Raw genomic sequence first — 18,491 nt, forward strand, 5'->3', positions numbered from 1 at the left:
TAGTATCTCGGGCGGAGAGCTTCGGCAAGTTGTTCCACGTTGAGAACCCGTCTTGCTATCTCCAAGATCGGCTGCACTTGAGGAACAAGGGCACCTGGTGGCAGCTGGTCGAGTGGGATCGGCTCCCTCGGTGGTGGACGCAGTGGCGGTTCCACCCAAGCTGGCAACAGCCCCGCCTTGCGCAACTGCGCCCTCTTGATTCTTTGAGTCCGCTTTCCTAAGTTGATTGATTTGGAGACCTTTCGGCTCCTCTATAATTTGTTGAGACAGAGAGAAAAATAATGTTATTTCTAATCAACAAATCAGCATCAACAAAAAGCGAGAGAAACGGACACGGAAGCACAACACACGAACAGACAGAAGAAAGGGAGGTATGCACGATTTTTTGTAGGCCAATCTGTAGACCGATGTTGGTTCGGCGTGGCTAATGGCCGCCCCCTGAGGCTAACCCGACAATGAAATGCGAGAAAATTTTGGGAAGGATTTTAATGAATTTTTGGGCATAGGTTCCCCCCCTACTCGTCTTTTTTTTTGTTCTTACAATTTAGTTTAATTTGCACAAATATTAACAAAAGGGGAACAAATATCAACGTTTTTTTTTTTGGGGGGGGGGTCTCGTTTTGTGTAGCCCCAGCCGGCTTTCACAGTTTCTAGTTTTGAGTGTTTTGTTTTGAGAGGGAGGACACGGTGTTTCACTGAATTAAACCGTTCGAAGGACCATGTTAAAACTTGTAATGAAATGTTCGGCGTGTCAAGCCTGTACTTACAGTTTTAATAGAAGAAATAAATTGGACACAACAACCGTGTCCTTTCTCTCTCGTTTTATTTAACACACTGCCTATTGTACAGTAATTTTAGAGGGGCGTAAAAAATTGGAGAGAAGGGAAATAACGAGTTGAGTTGGGGCCACCTATCGGGGGCCCCTTACGCAATAGTCGCGCAAGTGCGCCGGTGTTGATATGCGGCGTCCGGATCTCGTCGTCGTAGTTTGTTGCGGATTATTCCCAACACATACCTTCGCAGCGTTTGTGAAGATCCTTAAAGAATGTTTTGATCTTATTTGTTTGTTGGTACTGCGCTAGTTTGGTGCAGACGCACTTGTAATCATAATGCATCGAGCAATCTAAGGAAATAAATTGAATATTCGTTAAATCTTGTAGGAAGGATAGACAATATGAAAAATTACAATTTTTGATTCTAGAGATTTTAGTGAGATCTCCGGCTTGTGGAATTTCTTGTCTCCGTATTTGCTCCAGTTTTTTATAAAGTTTTCTATATTTTCTTGTATCTTTAGGGTAAGGAAATTTATTTGAAAAAAGATTCGGGACTTAACTTCCTGCGTGGTGTATGCAGTGAAAATGACATTTTTTTTAAGGTTTTCAATGTCGGCTCTGAAGCGTATTCGATCGTTTTCAGATCATCTAAGCACCAAGAAATAAATAGTTTGTCAATTTAGAGTTTAAACACTAAAAAAACGACCTCCTCAATGATCGTGAGTTCAACGTTTATGTTTGCGATAAGATGAGGTCTTGGGTCTCGAAACGGTGGAAGGATCCGATAGAACGGAAATAGGAGGCTGCACCGAGGCCGTAGCAACGGGTGGAGGTACTAGACTTTTTCCTTTGGTAACACAAGTTGAAGATGAAAGAAGACTATGAAAGAAGAAGACTTTTTTCAGAATATCAAAACTGAAATTCCAATGTTCAAATTCTTCAAATTCTCTTAGCTCTAATAGATGTGGAAGTAAAAATCTTATCCCGAAATCCGTCACATCTGTTCCACAATTTGTAAAGGATCTTTGATTTAAGCAGAAATCTTGAAATCCAGCATCCGCCACATCAGTGGAGCCATCAATATTCAGTTCTGTTTAAGAACACAATTAGTCCTATTAATATGAGCAAGAATTTCTCCTAGCTATCAACAACTATGTGGCTTCTACATTTGGAGGCTGGTGGGGGGTGTCGGCTCCGCCATAGGCATAATCACCAATAAAACATACGCTCGAAAGATAGCTTTGGAAATGTGTGCTATGTCATTTAGATTTTTTTTAAGTATAAAGAAGATCATTTTACCAGCAATTAATGTATGGATTATTGCTTCTCAGAAAAAGAGAGACAAATTTACACCTAAATTGTTGGCGAAAACTTAGCCAGTTGTATAGATGAACTGAGGACTGGAACATCTCGAGCAAGCCCCCAATAGCAACACAGTGGTATTATGTTTAGAAGACAGTTTTGATTAGAAGTAAAAATTAACTAAATAAACTTCAATTGCTAGTGAATCAACCTGTTTCTTACATTTACACCTCCAACCTTAAACTTTCAATTCTAAATAGTTTGGGGAAAGTGCGAAGGGGTCCGGGTTCATGGTAGCAACAGCTGCGGTTTCCACATTTTTGTCAGCCAACTTTGATTCTCTTTTTGCCGCCAGCTCTTTGCCATCGACATCAATAAAATTACTTGGCTTAACAAGGGTGGAACGCAATAAAAGTCAAGAGTTCTAAATTAAAAACACTTTCATCCATTAGAAGCAGTGTTCAAAAGATCAATTGAAAATTAAAATGTAATCAAAATCAATCAATCAAAAAAGAACAAGCAAACAAAAACAAAACAAATCAAAATCAATCAATCACCTTATAAAACATAAAATCAACCAATCAATCATGACTTTTGATTTTGATTTAAATCGCGATTGAAATCACGATTTAAATCACACGAAACTATAGTTTTTTAACATACAGTAAGTAACACATTCAGAATATTTGTATTAAATATGAACATTGATTTACAGTTTGCGACTTATTTTAAGTTATACAAGTTTCTAGAAATAAATCTTAAAAAAAACTAGAGGTGCAATACTAAATAGTCTTTCGAAAGGTTCACTGGAAGGCAAGGCAGTGTCGTACGACAACTAAACCTTCTTCATTGCAGGGTGTCTATCGAGCATAGAAAGGCTCTTATCTTTGTCAGAAACATAAGAATCCACTTCGTCTTTAGTGGGAGAAACATCGTTGTCGAAATTGAGGGGAATATCCTCACTTCCCTTACATGTTCGTGAAGACACCATAACGAAATTTACGATTCTTGCATTCAGACGATCCCTAGCGAACCACTTTCCAGTGTTCGTTTTGAGCAAGAAAAATTTAAGTTTCAAGTGGTAAACTGCTGCAAGAAGATAATTGTCAACTCGAAATAAATAACCAAATCTATATTTAAATATGAGTTTATATTATTAAATAAGCTAGCTTATTGAAATAAATATTGGTATCCAACCTATTGTCAAGCTTCAAGTTCCATTGCCTCCAATTCAGTTTTGATTTCCATTATGCAGGGCAAAACAAACCCTAAAAAGCAGTTAGTTTCTCCTTGCAATAAATCTAAATAAATAGAAATCGGTTTCATGATGCTTACGTACTCAAAGAGAATCTCATAATCTTCATCGTCCAACTGAGGAATTAAAAGTTTAATGCACAAATCATTAAGAAGCTTTTTGTTAATGTTGAGAAGAATTCTCAAGCAATCAAAGGAATAATTCCATTGGGTTGTGCAGGGCTTTGGCAATTGAACCACCAATTGTTGCTTCAGTTAAATACTTAAGTACTTGTAATTTAGAAGTACAACTGAATCATAGGCACAAAATGACAATGTGAAAACATATAATTTTTACCTTTACCATTTTTTATTTACTTCTTCTTTACATTTATGCCGAGATAGATAGTGCCCTGTTGCATCCTAATCCTTTTTGCAACGGTGGCCCTGTAATAGTGTAATCTCTGGAATTTAAAAAGAAGGTAATTGAACATTCGGTTAAAGTATGAGAGCATGTTACGTAAAAAAAAAAACATTTGTTGATGGCAAAATTCATGAGCTATGAGTTTGAACAAGGAAACAATATCAATAGCCACATCACGGCTAAGAGGAATCTGGCTACCCCTCGCGATAAAGCACCTTTTTATTGTGTGAGAAGCCCTGCCTTCCAGCTGGCCACCCCTCGCGTTGAATCCCCTTTTTGTGTAATCGTCCCCTCTGAGTTCATCAAATACAGTCGCCACAGGAATAGGATCAATAAAACTCTCTACCTATGAATTTAATGTCTCTTAAAGATGAAGCTCTTAACACACATTTTTTCCTGAAACACACCATTCATTACAACTGTGGCATGAACGCCTGGAACAAAATGTGTAAGTTGAACGTATAGCTGATGGCCTCAAGGACGCTCAAAATTCTGCTGTGCAGTTCTGTGCCGGTGCTTGCTTGGTCATCGCCTCAATTTTTTTACCGGTGAACGAAATCGTGCAACAAAAATTGACGAGTTGGTACACACAGATGTATGTGGCTTAATGAGAAAGCCCTCCCTGAACGGTGCCTTAAATTTCGTCGCGTTTCGAGACAATTACATCGGATGCTGTGTCGTATATAGTTGTTCAGAGTTGTTCAGAGTTGGAGAGCCATGCTGTCATGTGTGGGTTCATAACAATTGAACAATCCAAGAATAGCCCCAAGAACAGACTGTGTCACGGTGCTGGAATTATCCCAATCCAATATAAAAAAGGTAAAGCACATCATTTGTGAATGACTACTATGTGTTAACTTTTATTTTTCACTCAACAGATAGTGTAAGGAAATCTCGCATACCAGTACCTATTCCAACACGTCGTCCAGTGAATCCAGAGGTGAAATCTTCCACTGAACAAGCGAAGTCTATCGGGTCAGATTATCGCTAAGGACAATCACAAATTCCTGTTCTGGTGAATAAACTCCTGGCGTGGTGACGTGGTGAGCAAAAAACTTTTATTCGCAAATGAAAAACCTAATCAATAAAACACATTCAAATTACAAGCTCCACTTTGTTGAGAATCTATAATAACACTTAAAAACCAACTCATTACCAATTTGTATCATATCAATCACTGTACTTCTATTGTTTCAAATATCTAATAATTTTTGCTTTGTATTCAGGCATAAAGATTCCTCTTTGTGTGCCAACCGATTGCTGTAATAAGTCGTGTCCAGCTTTAAATCCCATTTTACTTAGCTGTAGTCTTACAAAATAGCTGTTATTAATAGCTTTTATTAATTAATAAAATAAAAAAATCGGATCAACCTTCCTTGGTAAAAAATTATTACCATGGAAGGGTGATTTGATTTAAATACCACAGAATTCATGTGTTCTTCCTGCAAGCTAAGGCATCTCACGTTGCCAGCGACGAAGAATATCAGTGTTCCATATTGCATGACCGGTTCATTATCTAACAATTCTTTATTTATGTAACGTGGTGACCTTTAATCTTTATTGAAATCCCTCTTTTTGAGAGATGGACAAAAATTCCGTAAAAATGGCGATCTTCGTGAGTTATTTTGGCTCAAACTCTTCCGTGAGATGAAAATTAAAATGATGCGTTATCAGCTATTACCTGGTTTGCGCAGGGATAACGACGTATGACTTGGTCGATAATTTCATTTTTCACAAAAATGGTGTTGTTCGTGGAGTAACTAGGTAAATATTTAAACAAAAATTAATTAAGAAGATGCAGAACAAGTTTAACGAAGAGCAAGGAATATTTTCGGACATTGGGTACCACAATCATGATAATAATCAGTCCCTAATCAGAAAATATAAGTTCACGGAGTGGTGCCGTGCACAATCTATGAGCATCAAAACATCTTTTCACGACGTTCTCCAGGAAAATTTTCCGTCTAAGATTTTAGTAAAAATGATTTGTCTCTTTTATGTCTTCCCACTCCAAAAAGCGCGTACAAGGCATGCAGTGAAATTTAAACCCGCCAACGGCCACCGTAATAGCCATCGATTATTGGCTTTCCTACCATCTAAGGTTGGGATTACGTACATGCAAAAAACATGGTACAACAAGCATGATAGGACTTTTACTGCAAGTCTATGGTAATGTTTTTATTACAATTTTTAAAACAACATATTTAAATTTATGTTTCCATTTTTCAGGAGAGAGAGAGGTAAACATACAACATCATCTAAATCAGGCCAAATGGAAATAGCAATTTCCAATTGTTTCAAAACGTACATAAGACATATGATCAAAGAAGGCAAACAAGCAAAGGAAAAGTAAAAAAAGCAGAAGGTGTTTACGAAAATCGCGCTTACGACATCTAACCGTGGCGATTGATCAATATATCAGAGGCATGAAGTCATCGCTCAAGATAATTGGTTTTGGCACCCATGGTTCCGATAGGATGTATAGGATCGTACTACGTCCTCAATTTTTGAAATGGTAAACGAAAAGTTTGTACTTATCGTGTCCCTTACACACTCAACCTCTTCAAAACACACACTTTGACTGCCACTTCCTATATTACAATTGAATTTAAACAATTTTAATATAACACTTCAAATTTACGGTGTAATACGTAATCGATGCAATTATCGCAGCAAACAAATCCATCTTCGTTACACATTTTAGGCCACTCTCCAAGATATTGGGTAATACAAAAATTGCGACATTCGAAAACGCTTTCACAAAAATAAAGAATTTCTATCAGGGCTTTAGTCTCTATTTCATTAGACTCTTGAAACTTTTTCATTGCCAAATTTAATAATAAGCAATTACTATGATCAATTAAAAACAGTAATAATGGTAAATCAATACAATCATAAATAAAAAGTTTCTAAAAATAGTAATCAGAGTATTGATAGAACAACACACATATTGATGCCATGGCCCTATCCCTTCCTGCTCTTCCGCATTCTTAATTATATGCATCGATTGAGCTAGGCTTAGATAAATGAAACGAATTTGACGTCTTATAAATATTTTAAAAAAGAAAAACGGTTTTATTGTGTTTGTTTACCCCATTCAGAATGCCACAGTCGCACACATAATCTATAGATAGACCACCGGTAATATTATTTACAACAAAACAAATCAACAAATTATTCTGATTTTTTAAATTAATAATTGTAATTTTAAAAACTATACCTTCGCATTAACCCACACAATATTGCAATATCGCAATAACCCACCATCCAACTTTGCTGAAGAGAAGCTCTCACCTTGTCATGGGATATACCAGCGTGATAATCTCAGCTGCCACAGAGAACCAAAATTTTAGAAGATGAGCAGCAATTGCTTCACACTCTTTACGTGAAAAACAGCAAATAATTTCGATATCCCTTATGTGATGTTTTTGAATAATGTCAACATCTTTTTCTAGATTGTTGGCATTACTTAATTTTGCAATTAACACCAATTGTAGATTTGGTCACACGCAACTAGTCACAGACCTAAATAAATCAATTTCAACTAAAAATTAACACTTCCAAAGATCAAAAACTATTACAAAAGTGGATTTTTTAACATAAGCGAAGACAAAATCTTTTACTGAGTGTCGGCATTGGCCAGTCAGCACCATAATTGGGACATTTGGAAACATGATTCGCCAAACGTTCAACGTATTCCTCTCTCGTAATATGAAAAATTATAATTTTAAAAAAGTTATTTATAATTTTTTGCCAATAACTGAAACTCAGAGCCCCATTTTCTGATGCAATGTGCTTCGTCTATGACGAAACGAAGAATAAAGCATTTTCGGTAAAGAGCCTCCAGAACATTTCTGAGTTGATTACGGTCTCCCAGATCGTTCAAGGACATCAGTAACTCTCTCAGGGATAATAAAGACAAATTTAACATCTATCCAAAATTAAAATTTACATTGATTTTCAAATTCAAATGAAGTAAATTAAACCTGAGACTTTTGTCAATGACGAAAAGAATTTATCTGCGTTTTCATCACTTTCAACACAGAAAAAATTGCCATTAATCTAAAAAGACATTTCAATATAACTGTTGTATAGTTATTGAAATAATAATAATTTAAATTACCCCAAGAGGTTTCAAGTAGTACACTTGTTCCAACATTATTGCTTTCAATGGTGAAACTACGAATGTAATGCCATTTTCCATTACACATGGTAGAAGAAAGCACGCAAATTTTCCACCACCTATTGCATTATTACCAAGCAATGTCATTTAGTCCATTCTCATTTCAAACAAAGAATATTCGATTCAAGATGAATTCGAAGAACACATGTGTAGAAAGATAGATTGTTTTAAAAAAACAAAGACTTAAATTCTCAAATTTCGTTTTCATTACATAAAGCCAAAGGTCACATTAAAGTCTCTAAATCGGGTCCTTTTCTTTAGTTATTGTGAAGTGTTTTTCTAGTGACAAAATTAAGAGGATGACACAGGTAGCTGTTGGATATTTTTCGCCTTCGAGGTAGGTGTTGCCGTGACTTATCGCTTTAAGAACAGCACATTTTTTTTTTACTTTCTCGGTCAACTAAGAAAGCATCTTTGTCAGGAACATCATCTTCTTGAAGGTTTCCAGATTCAGGCGTGTGGTCTTCGTCCGATTCATTTTCAGATTCAAATTGTTCGTTATTGCTATCTTCGTCTTCTATTTCAATGTCCAATTTTGACGTACTCATCAGGGGTTATTGGAATGGGACAGTCACTATCTTCTAACAATTGATCGAGTGTTGGCGTTATTTTCAGGCACTGAATAATACTGAATAGTATGGTTAAAAAGTACTGACAATATTAGCTCTTTTTCGGTTAAAAACCGTTTCACTTAATTTCTTCAGATTCCCAGCAAATTTGTTCCAAAATCTAATGAATCCAAATCCCTGAATAAGTATGAGGGAAATCTTGACAAGTCAATGCGGCAACTTATATGGTTATATTTAACAATAACTCCAAGATACAACTTATCCAGGATGGTTTGGCTCCATGTGTCCCATAATCCCATTCCACACCTTGAAACAGTCGGCTGGAGAGTACGTTATACTTTCCCGTCGGCTTTTCACTTTGTGATAGAAGACGTCCAACTGTGGTTTCGACTAAAAAGAGATATTTCGTGTCTTAGAAAAAACTTCGAGAAGTAGTATCCGGTTAGTGGAAAAAATTCAGCGAAGTTTTTTATGGTGTCTTTGTTTTGTTATTTTTTTTTTATTCCAGCATTTCAAAAGTGAATGGCTAATTTCCATTCATGGATCAATACATAAAGTTCTGTATGTGTTACATAAGCTCTACCCGTGTACGTAATGTTGCAAAAAAACGAATAAACAATGACTCTTGACTCTGTTAATTCCTTTGATGAATTCCACCTTTGGAATTCATCAAAATTTAATCAAAATGTCCACCTTTGATTATTTCCTAATCCAGAAAGTGAACATTACATAGCCGTAACGTTTATTTTATTTGTATATTGCCTGTTACTGATTCTCACTGTCTATTCTTCCATTTTTCCTTTTAATGGTAGGCTTTAAAGTTTATTTCCAAGACTTTTGAGGGGCATGACGGCTGACGCCATATCCTCTAAAACATTTCAACTCGCTAACAAAATCAAAATATTAATTTAAATGTCTGCTAGGAGATGACAGCAAGAAAGAAAAGTCAATACCGTCGCGTCTTATGGAGTGTGGAACGGGTAGGTGAGTTGAGTAAGTCGCCGTTTTGTAAACGGCGCAGTTCGACTCCCCTGTTAACCAAAATGTGTTCTTCATCCTGGCACGTAACAATTCACAAGATCTCATTTAAGATAGTTTTGTAAGTTTTGTTTTGTTCTTAGACAAATTTAATTCACACATTTAATTTTATATTAGAAGACCGGAGTATTCTTGTATTTGTAATATAGCCTTCAATAATAAATGTAATGAAACACATTTTCTTTCACGGTGGCTCGTTCAAAATGATAGAAAAGCACCTTCAATAAAAATAAAAGTACATGCAACATATTCATGATAACCATTCAGGAAAAAAACTGAACGTTCAGCTTCATAAATTTTTAAAAAGTTACCGGTTGCTCATTGATTCCCCTTACCACCAGGTGGCTCTCGTGGGTCCAAACGGAGGAAAGGAAATAAGAAGTAAGGTGAGCAAAATATGCTTTTATTTTCCTACAAGGGAGGGAATATCCTTTCGGCTTTCTAAATAGAGAAGGCTATGAGTTGACCCACCTTCAGCTTTACGAATGTGCTGGAGCTCTACAATCTACATACAGCAAATTTTGCAATGCTGCATACTAGCTTTCGTATTTTGTTTATTTTCAGCGTCACTGTCTATGCAGTGTTAACTCTGTCTACCATGAAGCGATTATATGCATTTATAACAGCAATATTCAACTGTCCATTGTGATCCATGATTCCCCAGTCAATGAGGAGATTAACCCGTTCTTGGTCAGGGCTACATTGAGAGGGTTGCAAACTGACGTGTAAATTCACATTCAGGAGGTCGCTTTTGAGGTTGGCCTGGTCTTCTTCCAACAATTGAAGCAAATCGACACTGACACAACAAATAAGCACATATCAATATCTCAATATTCTGAGCTTCGCCTGTGAGTCAAAATCATAACCTATAATTATAGATTATTGAAGTTTCAGCCAAAAGTTCACGATTATCGCGCGACCACTGACATAGCTTACTAGGAAAAATCGCCCTTTCGCAATGAATGATGAACAACAGAGAAGTTTTGACGCGTTTAAACACGCTTTATAGTCACATCCAATTCTCGGGCATCCTTACTACGCGTTGCCTATGGAAATCCACTTTGATGCGAGTAGTTAGGTCTCGGAGCGGTCCTAGTCCAGCATCAGGAAGGGGGAGATAGAGTGACTTCCTGTGCTAGTCGACTGATAAATAAGGCCGAAACGAATTACTCGATCACCGAGCGGGAATGCCTAGCTTTAATTTTCTCTGTACAGAGGTCTTGTCCATATATTTGGGGGTCGGGGGCCAAGATAAAGTAATCACCGACCACCACGTCTTGTGTTGGTTCTTGAAAAAGAAGGATCTCGCCGGTAGACTCGCCCGCTGGAGCCTAGAACTCCAGGATCTAGATATCGAAATTGTATACCGAAGTGAAAAACTCCATTCCGACTCAGAAATACTTTCACGAAACCCGGTAGAACAGCCTGGGGTAACATATGATATCCCAACGGTTTTCCTACTACCCCAAGAAAGGACGAGATCAATAAACAAGAGCAAGAAAACTCTTCATGGTGGAGGCTAGTCATTGAGGAACCATGTTCAAAAGCGAGCTTGGCTGCAAAACGACGCCTCGAAAATAAATTTGTTTTTTGGGATGAGGTCCTCTCCTGCCGTTAAATTTGGGGTTTCAGTATGTTCCCAAACCACTAATAAACGATGTCCTACTAGCCTGTCACGACGACGTGACCGCCAGACATCTGGTAGTCACTCGCATGCTTATTAAAGTTTGGAGACAATTTTTTTTTGCCTAGTCTAACCCAACAGGTTTCCCGTTATGTACGCTCATGTACATTTGCCAAAAAAAACGTTCAGCCAAGAGACTGCGGGGTTATTGAAAAGCGTGAAAAACCAGCAACCGTTCAAAAAAGTGGGAATCGATTTCATAGGCCCTTTCCCCCTGACTAAAACCTGGAATAGATATATAATTGTTGTAGTCGACTACCTGAAAAAATGGGTGATGGCTAAACCAGTTTCGCATGCGGGAACCAGGGAAGTGATCGTTTTTTTCAATCGAATAATAGTATTGCAGCATGGCGCTCGATACCTTATATTCGACAGTTGAAAATATTTAACGGCTGGATTCGCTGAAGAAATGTACAGGGCCTTGCAGACCAACATTTCGTAACAACCCCGTACCACTCCCAATGCAACGGCCTGGTCGAATGGTTCAATCACACCTTTGACGAGATACTATCGATGTATTCTAGCTTCTGCCATGATGTCGACTTTGTTGTTTTCGCCTAAAACACCAGTCGGCAGGAGACAACTGGCTTAACGCCCTTCTATCTGCTACATGAACGCGAGGCTACCGCGTGAGTCATGCTTCCGAGTCATTGAGTAGTAACCCGAACTTCGTTGTGAAAAGTGAAAACTATGCTTATAACATTCCTGACCTTTCGAACCGTCAACGGCAGGAAAAAGATCCCCAATCGAGTCCATGATTGCAATCTCAAACCGTACTTTACCCGTCATTCCGATAACGTTTACAAAACAATTTTAGTTGACACAAGTGCAAACCTTTCAGTGGGGCGTGATCAGCCGGCCATCAAGACGGATAAACGAGCTAAGCCCACCCGGGCGAGGAATCGTACAGCTGTCCAGCTGCCAAAAAGAGAAAGATCATACAGCAAAGCGCAGCAGTGGTGCTGCTCACCACCATACGGGAAGGTTTTCCAAACGAAAAGAGCAATCTGCCTGTCGCCCTACGCCCGTTCTGGGACGCTCGCCACCAGCTCGCCATAGACGACGCCGATGATATGCTCGTTTATGGCGCACGCATCGTCCTTCCCACGATCAATGGTGAAAGAAATGATCCAGGCACTCGTTGGCATATACCAGGGCACCTAAGAGATGCGCCAACGAGCCAGGCTATCGCTCTGCTGGCCCCACATGGACGTTGATATTGCCCACGCCGCAGCCTCATGCGAAGAATGCGTAAGCCAACTTCCTTCTTTACCGGCGGAACCTCTGCAACACCACGAACCAGCGACTCGGCCGTTTGAATTTCTTCTCGTGGATCTCAGCGAGGTAGAAGGCCGGCATTTCCTGGTCATAGTCGACCAGTTCAGTGGTTGGCCGGCCGTCACCATGTTCGCAGACAAAAACACAACCGCCCGGCGTCTCATCAACGCGTTCCGTGCATTCTTTATGGACACCGGGGGGGGGGGGGGCAGTAAAGACCACCAGTATGCTGACAATAACATTGTGCAATTCATCTGAAGGCGGTTCAGTTGGAAAGAAGTGGTTCGCGCAAGCTTCCAAGATTGTCCCTGGATCGGAATTGAGAGCTCCGTTGATGGAAAGACTGTGTGGCAGCGAAATGGATTTTGATTTGCAAGTGAAGGACTCTAGGGCCTTGAACGAATCGCCCGTTGTCGCCTTGGCTCAAAAAGTAGCCCACGATTTGCAGTTTGCAGCACGGAGAGCACGATGGTAAGTGGATTTGCTGCGCTTGTATTACAGCGCGCTTTGTGCAGTTTTACATTTGGACCACGCCTTGAAGTGGGAGCGGGTTTTAGAGCGTAAAGAGCGGAGTTCTTCGGACCACCGAGACATCTTTTGACAGTGCATGGGCGAGGGAGATTAATTTTAGACGCATGTGCGACATTTGCAATGGTGGAGGTGATGGTTGCGATGAGTTCTTCCACAGCAGAGGTTTTGAGAAAGGGAGTGCGAGGAAGAAGACATAGTGTATTAGAGATTTTGGCCTTAAAAAGTTCGCTATCGATTTGCAGAGGAGAAGGAACTGGACGTTGAGAATCGAGGGGACGCCTGCGAGTTAAAGTCGGGATTACCACGTCGAAATACAGTTAGGGCCAAATATATACTTTTAAATATAATTGAAGGCCATATACTTGCGTTGAACAGCTAAAACTTTAAATTTAAAGCTAAAACTGGTAGATTTACATTATGGCAAATGTAACTAATAATGGTTCGCATCGTTTTTATGCTTTAAACATGAACCCATGTGACATTCTTATCTTTTATTTGCATTTAAAAAAGTAAAAGATCGACCATTTTGTATTTTTTTTCAGCATTTCAACATTTCAAACATAGATGGCACCACTTTTTAAGTAAACAATAGTAACTAGACGGAATTGTAAGTTTCAAACGGTGGAAACAAGCTTTGGAAAGTGGAACATTTTGAGACTACTTTCGGCACTCTGGCTTGGATGAGTCATAGAAAGGGGATGGGAAAGGCAGGATCCATTCGGCAACATAGGAATAGCTAGTATGTAGGCCGTGATTGTAGAAGGCCATGCTTTCATTACAGTTTTTTCTGCAAATGAAAAATTTCCTAAAGTATTTAACACCGTATTATCTCGAAGTTGCCCAAGGGGCTTTAGTTTCGGGACGAAAAAATTAAAAACTCGGCGGAATGACCCTATACTAGCTCATTAGTAATGCATTGGCCTGGAATGGCGTATATCAATGGATCAACCCCCGGACAATAATAAACTGTTTATTGAATCAATACCACATATAATTACAAACTGAACTTTAATTTAAAAATTATTGGAGTGGTTGAATGCATTTATTACCAGAATACCTCGCCGCTCCCTACTACCTCGTCGTCAGACTAAGTTTCCGGTAACTGCCTGTACAATACGTCCGTACTTTCGTTGCCGTCCGAAACTGACTTCGTTACCCATCGTCCGTCTTCCTGCTTCCCACTTGAACGCGAAACTTATCCATGTCAGAAGGCTCTCGTAACTTGATGCTACGTCCTGTTTGCCCCGGTCTGCCTCCTTCCTTTTTTCTGGCGAAAACAAGAGCCCTCCGCTAAATACGTCGTCCTGTCCGGGGTCTAGTGACTCTTCCCACTGCTCTCTTGACAAATTGCTTAAATCCCACTTCAGTGAGGTTTTGGACTCCCTGCCTTGGTTGAACCTCATAGTCTTTCTATTCGGCGACCCCCTGGCCGTCAAATTGGCCCCACCGACTTCTTTCTCCGAAACCACTATCCGGCACTCGGCTTTCTGCCGCTGTGGTTGCTCCTTCGATTTTCCCGCTTCACCTTTTCTTGCTCTTCGTGTGTACCCACAGCGACTCCTTGCCTCGTGCCCCACTGGATTTATCAAGACCTGACCTGCGCCTCCCCCAGTGTCTGCGCCCGCCCTCTTCCCTTCGGTCTCCGCCCTCGTAGCCTGCTCCAACGCCTGTTCTACCTCGGAACCCGAGGTATAGAACAGGTACCTGTAGAACTGACCCCAGAGAAGGGGTTCACTTTCAGCAGAAACTAAGGCGTATTCTGTCTGGATTCTCTAGCCGTCCCTCAACTTTCCTACCTCTTCGTAGTCGCTTAAAGGTCTCATACGAGATACGCCTTTTTCTCTAGCCTCACGCTACGTGAACCATCAATACACTCCCGGTTCTGACATTGCGGATCTATCCTTTGCGAAAAGCTAACAATCTTGTCTTGAATCTCCACCATGTAACGCAGGCGCGCCCAGGTTAGGGATGTATTGCACTAATGACAAATGGAATCAGCTACACAAAAACTTGCATAGAAAGGTTTACTACACGACAACTAGATAAACGTTCCAACTATCCGACGACTTGAGAACAAGACTTAGAATGAGGCCCTGCTCTCCCGGCTCTTTTAAAATCCTTTTTGGCAACTCCACGCCGCATCCTTCCCACCCAATTACAGTTCAATGGTCTTCATTCCCGTCCGTTCCTTGCACTCCAGTTGCGGCATCTGATCCCTGAGTCCGGCCGCTCCGATGACTCCACGTCCCCGCGCTCTCGATGCGTGACAATATTGTCGGGATTTCTATGTACCAACTCTGCGGCCCTTTTGATTTTTTCATAAAAAATTGCCATTGCATTGGTCAGAGAGTGTTAATCGGTTGAACGAGTCTTATTCATAATTATTCGTGAGTAAATATCGACTGAGATATTCCATTTTCTTCATTGGAGAGTTTCTTGAGCACTGTAAAACCGGGTAGAAAATGTATTAGACAGATAAGGGAGTTTTCACATACTGCGTAACGTGATTTTGCGCTTTTAACCCCCCCCCCCACCACACAGCCTGTAACAAAAAGCTATACCCCCTCCTTCACAAAATTCTCGACCCCTTTTTTTAAAGAAATAACATGTCTAAGCTTGTTTTTTTCCCAAAGGGCTGTGGCGATGGAAAAATGATGTGCTTTTTTACTAAAACCCCCTCCCGCACAGAGTAATATTTTTTTCCCCTCGAAGCGTGACGTAATATATGAACGCTCCCTAATTAATTGTAAATAAATTAGTTTGAAGTCGCTTATTTCGTATTTCTGGTGAGATGGGAATATCATTCGTCTAATTTCACAAATGATTATTCGACACACTGATTTTTCAATTAGTAAAGATGGTTACAGATACCCAAGAGTTGATCTTCGCCAATTACTTTCTGGGTGTACTGCCACAATGGAAGCGTTTGGCGCTTCAATTCACTTGCTGAGGAAGTCCTAAATCCTTAATTCTTTCGCCGGAGAATGTTTCTTACACCTCTTGGGGGACGAAGAGTTTTCAAGTTGATGGCGTGACGATACTGTTTCCCTCTGTGTCACGCAACTACCAGGGCACATATGTAAAAAAAATTCCCTGAGGAAAAAAATCCCTGCAGCTAATAAGTTGTGACACGCTAGTATTTTTTATGCTGACTGGGATGCTGACACATTCTGATGCTAAACTAAGAAAGCTGTAGATTATGTCACAGGATTTTGTATTATTTATTAACGAAAAGTTTGCAATTATATAAAAAGTCATAACCACTTCTATGGTCAAGCTAAGGAAAAAGATGTTATGCTGGCGGACGGCCCTGCATCACTCATTCCAAACAATTTGAACTTTTTCGTGACCCGACTGTTACAGACGCGCCACTTTGTGCATGTTGTCAACACATTTTCTTTTTCCCACCCTCTCCTCTCCTCATCACGCCTCACCAGAAAAATATGCTCTGCTGAACTACAAAGGGAGTCATCAAGGATGGCTATGAGCGACGGCCAAGAAAAAGCCTTGCTCTTCATGGGACACAGAATTCGAGTATTAAATCCGCAAGTTTTCATTCAGAAGTTTCTGAACCTGATAAAAATGAACTGCGTGACTTATAGGACCAAAGAATGAGTCCATTGACTAAAAGATGAAACTAGATCCCATCTACTATCGGAAAAAGACTAAAGATCACTATGGAAAGAGGGGTATGAGCTGGCATGACTCAATCATCTAGTACTACACCATGGAGGACTTGGAAAGAACTTCTCCACTAATGTTAAAGAAGTCTGCCTTAATAATCTGCCTTAATAAACTATGAAAACAAGCAAAATAAATTTTCAGTTTTCTCCATTGTTGAAGCGATAATTTTGGCAATAAAGAAAAAAATGCCTAGCATCGAAAAAATTTATTTTCAGTCAGACAATGCTGGGTTTTCCAATGTTGTTGATGCTTCTTCTTCCCTTTCCGTCTTACGCACACGGAATAGAAATATCCCACCTATTTCACATGGAAACCAAAGACGGAAAGTCCTTATTAGATGCCCACTTCGCTCGATCTATGCAACTGATAACATCCAAGTGAAATGAAGAATGATGCCGAGTGAATGAGAATGACATAATTTTTTCTTTTAAGAAGCTAGTTAAATCACATACTTTTTTGTGTTTGAAAATTACAATAGAATTCATAATTTACCTAGATTTTCACTACTCACATGCCTACATTTAGGTAATGGCGATGGTAACCACCAACGATAGCTGAGCGAAAATTAAACTCTGTTGAGTTCCCATACAATGTGTTGACGGCTCGACCAATACTTCATTTCATTTGTATCCCATTTAGATATTGGAGAAGGCAAAGAAATGAATATTAATCCATCGAAGTTCACCTGTTTACCTGCAAATGGAACATGCGTTAATGAAGAAGCATAAGGCGACATGGGATCCTGTGACGAAGGAGATTGTTTGCAAACCAGAGGCATATCTGATTCGGAATCTCTATCAGATGAAGACGATTCGTCATCTGCTGACGACTAAATTGAAGACGTGACAACTGAAGTCACTCCTGAAGCTGACAGTGAAGTCTTATAAGGAAAGTGTTAGGCATCACATTCGTATGTGATCACAATATCGCAAAACAAGCAGCAAGATAAGGCCTAATTTAAATCCTGTTGCTGACCTTGAATTCCAAAATCGTCGAAAAGATATGAAGACGTATTTGATCAAACAATTACTAATAGTTGCAAGATGAAGGCGCAATCTCGTTCAGCCAAGCAGCTGATAACGTGTCCATTTTGCTCTCTCTCAAGATCCAAGCTCCCGAATTCACTAGTGACTGGGCCAAAAGACCGAAAATTGGTCAAATGTATGAGACGAAATACATAGAACCCTATCGTGAAATCATCGAAAGCTTCTACAATCTAGAAGAAGCCGACAAGAGAAACAAAAAAGTCCGGCGCAAATGTTAGAAAACTTGAATGTACGCTATCCAGGCTTATCATCCAAAAATGAACTAAAATCAATCGACTTCAAACAAAGAAGAAATCTCGGGATTAATGAAAACTGGAAAGGGAATTTTGAAAGAAAATAAGGTCTTACTTTGGTTTTTGCATGCGAGATATGATAACACTGTTACAAATAAATTGTTGGGATAGTGTTGCAAAGAGCTCTGCAGTATGGACGTCACAACTTTACTGAAGGAAATATGGCCAAAAAAGAAAGCGGAGCGGAGCTGTTGCGCCAGGAGTACTACGACGAGGTTTATCACCGGGAGCGATTCAAGGAGGCCGTCCAAGTAATCGTGGCCAACGAATCTCACCCCAATCCGGATTCGTCTGCCGGATCTTTGCCGCCTCCGCCCAATGCGACTCTTCCACTGCCACCACCTCCTCCGTCTTCTTCATCTTCTTCCGGCCATCATCGATCGTCTCCTTCGTCCTCCCACCTGCTCCTGGCGCCGTCGACGACGGTGCCCGAGGCCATTTCGACGGTCGTGT

The sequence above is a fragment of the Daphnia pulex genome, chromosome 8 (assembly GCF_021134715.1).
Source record: "Daphnia pulex isolate KAP4 chromosome 8, ASM2113471v1".
Lineage (NCBI taxonomy): Eukaryota > Metazoa > Arthropoda > Branchiopoda > Diplostraca > Daphniidae > Daphnia > Daphnia pulex.